Here is an 8,143-nt window from a genome sequence, read left to right as displayed (position 1 = left end):
GTGGTCAGTTTTTGAGAAGGTTCCATGAGATGCTGAGAAGAAGGCATATTCTTTTATATTTGGCTGGAATGTTCTATAATGTCTGTTAAGTAACATAACATCTGTCAGTTGCTTTATTTCTCTGTTAATTTTCTGTCTGGCAGACCTATCTAGTAATGAGAGTTGGGTGTTGAAGTCTCCCACTATTAGTGTTTGAGGTTTAATGTGTGATTTAAGCTTTAGTAGTGTTACTTTTACATGCGAGAGTGCCCAAATCTATTTTGTTAGATATTAGGATAACTATGCCAGCTTGTTTCTTAGGCCCATTTGATTAGAAAACTTTTTCTGAACCCTTTACTCTGAGACTATGTCTGTCTATGAGGTTGAAGTGTATTTAAATGCAGCAGAAGGATGTATTCTGTTTTCTTATCTAGTCTGTTATCCTGTGTCTTTTTATAGGTGAGTTGAGTCCATTTATATTAAGGTATATTCAATCAGCAATTGCTAGTTCCTGTTACTGTAGATTTTTTGCTTGGTGATGATATTGTATTTTTTTCCTTCTTTGGGATTTGCTGCTGTGAGATCATCAATTATCTATATTTTTGTGGCTGTAGCTAACTTCCTTTGTACTAGTTTTCCTTCTAGCACTTTGTGAAGGGTTGGGTTTGTGGCTAGGTATTGGTTAAATCTGGTTCTGTCATGGAATATCTTGTTTTGTCCATCTATGGTGATTGAAAGTTTTGCTGGGTATAGCAGTCCAGACTGGCATCAGTGAACTCTTAATATTTGCATAATGCTTGGCCAGGACCTTCTAGCTTTCATTGTTTCCATTGAGAAGCCAGTTGTAGTTTGTATAGGTCTGCCTTTATATGTTACTTGGCCTTTTTCCTTTGTAGCTCTTAGCATTCTTTCTTTATTTTGTATGTTTAGTATTTTGATTATTATGTGGCAAAGGGACTATTGTTTTTGGTCCAGTCTATTTTGTGTTCTGTAAACTCTTGTATCTTTATATTCATATCTTTCTTAATTTGGAAAAGCTTTCTTCTATGATTTTTATTGAATATATTTTCTGTTCTTTTGAGTTGAACTTCTCCTTCTTCTATCACTATTATTCTTAGGTTTGATCTTTTCATGGTGTCCCAGATTTCCTGGGTATTTCGTGTTAAGCTTTTGTTAATGCTTTCTTTGACCTATGAGTCTATTTCCTCTATTGTATCTTCAACGCTTGAGATTCTGTCTTCCTTCTCTTGTATTCTGCTGTTTATGCTTGAATTTGTGGTTCCTGATCATTTTTCCATATTTTCCATTTCCAGAATTCCCTCTATTTGTGTTTTTTTATTGTTTATATTTCAGTTTTTAAGCCTTTAATCATTTCTTTCACATGCTTGATTGCTTTTTCTTTGTTTTCTTCAAGGAATTTGTTGATTTATTACAATATTTTGTTTGTCTTTTTCTCCATTTCTTCGAGAGACTTTTTCCTTTCCTCTTTAAGGTCCTTAAACATTTTTTAAAATTTAATTTTAGGTCATTTTCTTCTGCTTCATTTGTGTAAGGATGTTCAAGTCTTCCTGTTTTAGAGCCACTTGTTTTGTTGATATCGTGTTGCTCTTTGTGGCATTGAATGTGCTCTTACCTTGTCTATCCGTCTTTCCTCTCATTGATGTAGTTGGGACTGTGTCTCTGAGTCTTCCAGGTGTCAGTGAATTCAAGGCTCAGCTGGTTGCTCCTCATGGTGCAGTCAAGGCCACGGGTTCCAGTCACTCTGGAGGTCACTCCGTGTTCCCGAGATTGTTTGAGCCTGCTCCCATGGAGGTGGCTGGCTCGGGCCTTTTTTCACAGAGGTCCCTGGCTTGGGACTGTTCCCGTGGATTTTGCTGGGTCAGGCCTGGTCTGAAGGAAATGGTTGACTTGGGACTGCTCCCATGAAGGTCTCTGGCTCAGGCCTGCTCTGACAGAGGTTGCTTGCTTGGGCCTGTTCCTTCAGATGTCCCTGACTCCAGCCTGCTCCTGCAGAGGTTTCTGGCCTGAGCCTGGTCCCTTGGAGGTTGCTGGCTTGGGCCTGGTCCTGTGGACATTGCTGACTTGGGCCTGCTTCTGCAGAGGTGACCACCTTGAGCCTGCTTCTGCAGTGTCCCTGTCTCGGGCCTGGTCCCTCATAGGTCACTGGCCTGGGCCTGCTCCCATGGAGTTTGCTAGTTCAGGCCTGGTCCTGCAGAGGTGGTTGGCTCAGGCCTGCTCCTGTGGAGGTTACTGGCTTGGGCCTGCTCTGGAGGAGATTGCTCGGATCTAAATAATTTTCTACTGAATTCATTTGGAAAAGGTTTATTTAGTATATCCTATATTTCAGATATTAATTAATAGATGAGAGTGACAGTTGGCATTTATAATCTGCCTTCTATACCCTACATGTCTGCATAAGTTAACTACTAATTCTGATAATGTTCATTCAAGAGGGCTCCTATTAAGACTCTCATTTTACAAATGACAGAAGAGGCGGTAAGTAACTTGTCTAGTCTATCTTATTGGAATGATTTTGCCCCTCTTCTTGGGAACTTTTGGCAATAGCTGGAGTCAATCTCATGTCTCATGACTTGTGAAGGTTCTGTGCTAAAAAGCATGGGGATGCTAAACACCTTACAGTTTACAAAGCAGCCATTGCTAACAAACAATCACCAGCCCGAAACATCAACAGTGCTGCTGCAATCAGTATGTGGAATTCTGACAACTCTTACTATCTCATCTGTGAGCACCTAGCTCACACTGACCCAACCAGGTTAGAAGAGAGGGCTTTGGAAATGGCCATTTTCATTTGGGACTTCCTTCTAGAGGTGAACATGAAATGTGTGGCTTGAGATGAGTGGTGTGAATCTTAGTGCCTGGAAGAGAAGGAGCCTTCCCTTGAAGCTGGAACTGAGGGTAGCAGAATAGTGGTGTGGGAGAATTGTCTGTATTCTGTCAATCATGTTTTAAATAAACGCTGATTGGTCAGGCAGGAGGCGTAGGCGGGAAAACCAGAGAGGAAGTGGAAATGATGCGAGGAGAGCAGGAGAATTTTGGGGAGGAGGAAGTTGATTCCTCCCACTGCTGCCCAGATCACCGAAGCAGCAGGATGTGATCTGCCCCACTGAAAAAGGTACTGAGCCACATGGCTACCATAGATCAGAATAATGGGTTAATCAAGATGTGAGAGTTAGCCAGTAAGAAGCCTGACCTAACGGGCCAATCAGCATTATAACTTATAGAGATCTTTGTGTGATTTGACAGAAAACCCCTACAAACAAGCAAGCCTTTTCATGTTACAGAATGGAAAGCAGAGAGACCTGTGTCCTTGGGAATATAACAGAGTTTCCCTGAACCATATCTTTCCTGGAACCTATACTGTCCCTCGACTTCAGGGTAAGTAAGACAGCACGTCCATGCTATTTAAGGCTGCTGGAAGGGGAGGTTTTAATTCCAGGCAGGTGAAACTGCCATTGCTAACTTGTGTTGCCAAATCACAGGAGGTTTCTTAGAAAATTCAGCAAAGTCTCATTCACATGATACGACTGCTTTTCAGAAACTTACATTTCACCATTCTAGTTAAAGTCTGACTCGGGTGATTAGGAGGCTATCTTTAGCTTGGTTCTCCTGTTGTCTGAGGAATGTTCACAAGGTAGAAACTGTTATCAGTGAGCCGGCAGTTAGAGTACAACCCCATCTGCTAGTGAAGAAGTGGGTGACGTAAAGTCAGTGTGCTCAGAAACACAGAATGTTATCCACATGATAAAATACAGAGACTTGAACGGTTGCCCTCTAGGGGGAGGAGACTCTGTTTGCTGAATCTCAGAAGTGAAGTGTTGTGGTGTGAATGCCCCATAAGACGCAGGCATTTGAACACTTGGTCCCCAGTTGGTAGCTCTGCAACGGGATGCTTAGGAGGTGTGGATTTGTTGGAGGGAGTGTGTCCCTAAGACAGACTTGAGGATTCAAAAGTCATGTGAGGTTGCCAAGGCACTCTCTCTACTTCCTGTTTGTGAGCTCTCAGCATCTGCTCCAACTCTCAGGTCTGCCTGCTGCCCTGTTTCCCCACCATGATGGGGATGGACCCATATCCTTCCGGAACCATTTGTGGCAAATGATCCCTGCCTTCTGTAGGTTGCACTGGTCATAACGTTCCATCATAGCAATAGAAAAGGCGCTAATGCATGGAGTTATTTGAAGGAGGTGATCTTGGGAATAAAGACTGTCCTCAGCTTGGGATATGCTGAGGGAACTTTAGAAAAAGTGATATTTAAACCTGACCCCTAGACTAATATGCTGTCTTTTAATTCAAGGCAATTGTAACCTGTTCTGTTTGGCACCCATGGTTCCCAGTGGTGGCGATTTCCTTATTTATTCTGAAACAACAATCTCGTTATTACACGAGTACCTGCATGAGGTACAAGAGAGAGAGCCACACCTTCTTGTCATTAGATTAATCTGTGAGAGGTGAGGAGTGGCGCATGAGAAACCTTGCCTTAAAGGGGCGAGGATGCCTTAGATAAGCATGTTGAATGAATCTCTTAACAGCTACATCACATTAGGGAGTGCCCTGAAGTCTGCACAGACAGGCATTGTTTTGCTTTGAAAGTGGATTCTTAGTTTGGTTTCTGAACCCTGGAAAATGCAATTATCTCAGCACGAGCTACAGAAAGACACTGGTGTTTTGACGGTGCATGGGATTTGTCACTGTGATGTGTGGGCTTCCCTCCATGACTGATCTCGGTGGTTGTTGGTCCCTTTCATCCTGGCTTTGACCACGGACAGCTGTGAGCACAGGCTCCAAGAGGGCATCTTCCTTCAGACCTCTGTGATAGACGCAAAGAAAACAATAGCCAAGAAAGCAGACAACTGGTTCCAGCAGTTTCTTTTCCAGCTTCTGGGACAACAGAGCAAGAAAAGGTAAGTTATTGTGAGACCACCCACCACCGGCCAGGCGGGCTCTGGCAAGTACAGGTAAGGGCTTGTGTGAGCATAAACATTTCCTGATGTTTCTCTCCTGAAAGTGGTTACAAATCCAGATCCCTCCCCTTGCAGAAATGTTCACCAGGACCTCAGAGGTTCCTAGTTTTGCCTCTTCTCCTAATTGCCCAAATTGGGTTTGAGTTGATTATTTTTTTCCAGTGATGTCCAAGAAGGGCAAACTTTGCTGACATCGGGTTCCTCACTTCTACTGAGGAGCAAACATGTGATCTGAGCTTTGCCCGTGGCTTGAGGCTCTTCCACACGGCTCCCAATCCCTTTCTGTGTTGTCACATCCGGCCCTTTCCCTCTGAGGCTGTGAGAAACCGATCTACCTGGACCCTCTTACTCTTGCAGAAGGACTCTTGTACCGGAGGACAGTTCCCCGGATGAATGATTTAGGTTTTAGCCCAGTAACTGGGCATCAGAAACACTACAGTCATTGTAGACTTCATGGTAAGACCTATTAGGGGGTCTTGGCACACATCTAATGGACCATTTTTTGAGTCAGTCTCACTACGCAGCTCTAGATGACCTGGAACTCACCATGTAGGCCAGGCTGGCCTTGAACTCACAGAGATCCAGAGATCCGCCTGCTTCTGCCTCCGGAGTACGGGCATAAAAGATGTGTACCACCACACCTAACCTCTAACTATCGTCTTGAAGGTAGAACCGGAGTAAGAAAAGGAGGCAAGAAAGAAGAGGTGCATATACATGACTGGAACAAGCATGTCTGAGCGAAATACCATCTGTTGCTTCTATTCTATGAATTCATCAACATGAAAGCGTGCACGGTATTGTGGTATAAAAGACGGTTTCTTTCTGTGAGCTGCACTCGAAGTAGTGTGAGTACGGTGTGGTGGCACACACCGTGAGCCTAGTGCTCAGCAGATCAAGGCAAGACGACCCCAGGTTCCACAGCAGACTGGGAGAGCCTGCATAGTGAGACCCTGTCTTAAAAAATAGCCAAAAGTCACTACGAATAAAATTGGAATTCCATGTCAGTATCTTTAAAAACCATCTTTGGGAAATGGCAGGCATGTTGGTGCTTGAGATACTTTGACAGCAAGATTTTCAGCTGCAGCATAAACCCGTTGACTCGGAAAACCCATCTATCTCTTAGAAAGTAACTCTGAATGGTACCCAGGAAAAGGCATGGTTGTTTAGTCGCCTGCCCTTCCTTTGGTTCTTCCCCCTTCCTTTGGGAATCTTCAAGAGGAGCTGCTTTCTGATAGTGTGATTAATAAAGCAAACTGGAAAGTCAAAGCAGATGCCCCAAAGCTCGGATGAAAAATACTTATTGTAAAGTCTGTTTATATGCACAGAAAGGGCCATCAGCCTGCTATGGCCCCAGAGCAGAGCAGCCTGTGCAAAGAGGAAGAGAAACTTCATCCACTGCTTTGCTCCCCTTTCCTGGATACTTCAGATTTTTCTTAATTGCACTGTTGGGGACTACGGACCACCAGACCCTGGAATTTCTTGTAAACAACTTGTTTTCCTCTGCTCTAAGCAGCCTGCAGCTGCTCTGATCACGAGACCCTGATGGCAGGGGAGTGGGTTCTGACGGGTCTGCCGCTGAAAGATCCCGAGAGCTGGGGAATGGCCAGAGCCCTGTATAAGCTGCCCCTGAGCACAATAAAGGGGGCATTCTTGGTACTCTTATATCAAGGATGACCCATGTCCCCGTGTCCCTGTCTCTGTGTGCATATGTTTTTAAGTCTCCAGCTTGGTTCCTGGTTTGCATACTGTCCCATAGTGCAGGCGCTACAGCACGCAACATCAAAGTTACCATTTGGACCATTTTACCAATTAAAAACAGTCTAATTGCATAAACAGGACATGCAGGCTTCCCTAGACCTTAACAGATGTCTGGGTTTATTTAAAGACCATGAAGTTGATGAATCCAAAGACCAGTTAAAGGAAAGAGAGTGGCTCAGTTGAGAGAGTTGCCAATAATGGCAGAGTGTGGAGATGGAGCCTGTGTCTAGGCTGCTCTCCTGGATGCTGGGCACGATCCTGTGGCTGTGAGGCCTCTCTGAGCAGGCACTGCGCAGCAGCCCCAAAGCATGGAAGAGAAAGTGCTAGACTCAGAGAAGCCCAATACTTTAGAAAAAGTGGAAGTGATCACAGAGTTGTATGGGTTCAGGACACAAATGGAGATGTCTTGCTATTCTTAAATTCAGGCAACAGTTCTTTGGCAGTTCTTATTAGGCTGTGCTTAAGCGTAAAACTTGAGTTTTATACAATACAAATACAAATCGGAAATCTCCATTTCTGAAGGAACTCACTGGACAGAAGACATCGACAAATAAGTAAATGACAAAGAGGGAGTGGTGTCTACCACGGAAAACCCTAACCTACCGGAAGTGTGAAACGCTGTGTCCCTGAGCCTCACTGCTCTGTCTTAAGAGCCACTGACCTGTAATTGTTTGATGTATTTGTTCAAAACCTTTGGTAAGATTGAGGCAACTTGTGTTTATTATGTAGGTGAAATCACCGCATTTTGTTTTTTTTAAGGATTCGTTCTGAGTTAATTTCAGGCACAAGGTAGAAACTGTGTTCAATGAATAGCATTCTCAGGATTCCAACACAGGTGATCAGATAGAAAAATACTTCCTAGTTATTATGAGTGTGACTTTACTCTTTTTCTGATGCCCATTCTGTTATAACCACTTTTCATGTCCAATACCGACTTTGTCCAAATGTATTCAATTTAAATTCTAAAGTAAGTACAACAGGTGATTCTAAAAGGGAAAAAAAAGAGGAACGGGCATGCATGCTCTACTGTGTTGTCCACCTTAAACACCCCCAGTGTTCCAATCCAACAATCTGTGGCTGCCATGTTGTAGAAGAAGGCTGTTCACTGTATGGGTGAAGAAGAGACGCAGGGGAATAAAAACCCTAAGTATAAACCATGACTGGATCTAAACCTTCTTTTCTCTGATGAGACACATGTGGAAAGGAAATACAACTGCTGCTTCAACCCTCTTTAAATGCTCAGCTCAGTGGTCTCAAGTGCAATCAAGCTGGTGGGCAACCATCTCCAGGACCTTTTCAATTTTTCCAACACCACTCAATACTTCCTAAACAGGAACTGCCTATTCTTCCTCCCCACAAGCCCGGCAATATCCATGCTACTTCTGTTTCTGTGAATCTGACCTCAGAGGGACTTCATGTCAGTGAA

At 43.8% G+C, this 8,143-nt stretch overlaps 1 pseudogene across 1 annotated transcript; it reads left to right on the top strand.

Annotated features, from left to right (window-relative positions):
- Positions 1-3,247: 3,247 nt before the first annotated feature.
- Positions 3,248-7,871, top strand: LOC125391873 (cytosolic iron-sulfur assembly component 2A pseudogene; annotated as a pseudogene). Its single transcript, XR_015001384.2, has 3 exons — positions 3,248-3,375; positions 4,765-4,899; positions 5,626-7,871. The product of XR_015001384.2 is annotated as a cytosolic iron-sulfur assembly component 2A pseudogene (transcript).
- Positions 7,872-8,143: the final 272 nt, after the last annotated feature.

Source organism: Myodes glareolus, chromosome 5, assembly GCF_982192425.1.
Source record: "Myodes glareolus chromosome 5, mMyoGla1.1, whole genome shotgun sequence".
NCBI classification, from domain to species: domain Eukaryota; kingdom Metazoa; phylum Chordata; class Mammalia; order Rodentia; family Cricetidae; genus Myodes; species Myodes glareolus.
The sequence above is the reverse complement of the archived record's forward strand: the minus strand, read 5'-3'. Positions and strand labels throughout refer to the sequence as shown.